We start from the raw sequence: 1,521 nt of genomic DNA, 5'->3' as shown, positions 1-1,521 counted from the left end.
AATATGTAGCACCCCATTAGAAACTGCAGTTATTGCAGAATTAAATATCATACAAACAGGTACTGTTTTGAATATCTCTGATATGGAATGTTCAGAATTTGAAAATGAGTAGTTAGTATTTGTAAGAACTTTGAAGAACACATATATTCTGTCCTTTTAACAATTATTCAGTTTTAAAAGTTAGGAGTTTCCAGAGAATTAAACTGTCTTCTGTTTTACTATGGGACAATATTAACTTATAATTTTTTTTGAAAATTATGACATATATTGTGAAAATATTGTATATTTGGATAACATTCAAGTTGATGAACGTCTGATAAAGAAAGGTGTAATTAATTCAAATTAGATGCCAAATAGTGTTCATTTTTTAAAAGGTAATGCACATAGGATAATATTTACTATAGCAATACAGTGAAATTATACTTTATGTAACTTATTTTTGTTTAATTTTATTTTTAAGATGATATATACAGGGGTTGCATTATTGTAAGGTAGTGAATACATAACATGTCGAAATTTTACCCACTACCTCATTTTTCTCACACTTTTCTTTTCCCCCCAAACCCCTCACAAGTTGTAATATAAATTTCCAACATGTTGTCTTGTGAGTATTGCTATTGCATTGGTTTTCCCTTTGTCCTTTGTCTCCCCAATTTGTTGTTCATCTTACCTTCTCAAAGTAAGATAAATGCATGTGCAATACACACAGTACTGAAATCTAATACAGCAGGGGATAAACTATAGGGGAAAACACAAAAGAAAAAAGAAATCACATAGTACATTAAAAAAAAAAACAACCACAAAGAAAAACCTCTATTTCCATATCTAGATGTTTATTTTGCTCAACATGATCTTGTATGGACCTATATGCAAAGCTTTTGAGCCATTCTGCGCATCTGCTAGTGTTATTCTATACATATCCTATTATTACAAATGAGGGAAGCTATGGAATCTGTTTCTTTGGGTCTGGCTTATTTAATTTAGCAGGATTTTTAAAAATCTTTCCATTTCCTTTTGAATTGGAAGCATAGAATCCAACCATATATATATATATATATATATATATATATATATATATATATATATATATATATACATATATATATATATATATAACATATGTATATATCACCAAAATGCTATATATATATACGTATATATGTATATATATACATATATATCACATTTTGTTGATTCGTTCATCTACTGAATGGCATATTGGTTTGAAAATGTTTGCATGTAAGTATCACTTAAGGTCATTCAAAAATGACAGATGACACCTCCCCAGAAATACTAAAATCATGATTTCTTCATAAGAAAGGATTTTATGGTGGTACACGTGTTGAAATATCTAAATGAGTGTAATTTATATCTTGCACTGAATTAGGCAGGAAGATATCTAATATTATATAGGATAAAAATGGTAGTGACAAAATATTCCCTTGAGAAAGATATAGGAGTCTGCCAGAAGTATGAAGAAATTCAGATAATTTTAAAGAATTTAGAAATATAAGGTCAAAT

The sequence above is a fragment of the Dipodomys merriami genome, unplaced genomic scaffold (assembly GCF_024711535.1).
Source record: "Dipodomys merriami isolate MVZ:Mamm:240054 unplaced genomic scaffold, mDipMer1.0.p SCAF_1054, whole genome shotgun sequence".
Classification (NCBI taxonomy): domain Eukaryota; kingdom Metazoa; phylum Chordata; class Mammalia; order Rodentia; family Heteromyidae; genus Dipodomys; species Dipodomys merriami.
Note: the sequence above shows the minus strand (reverse complement) of the source record.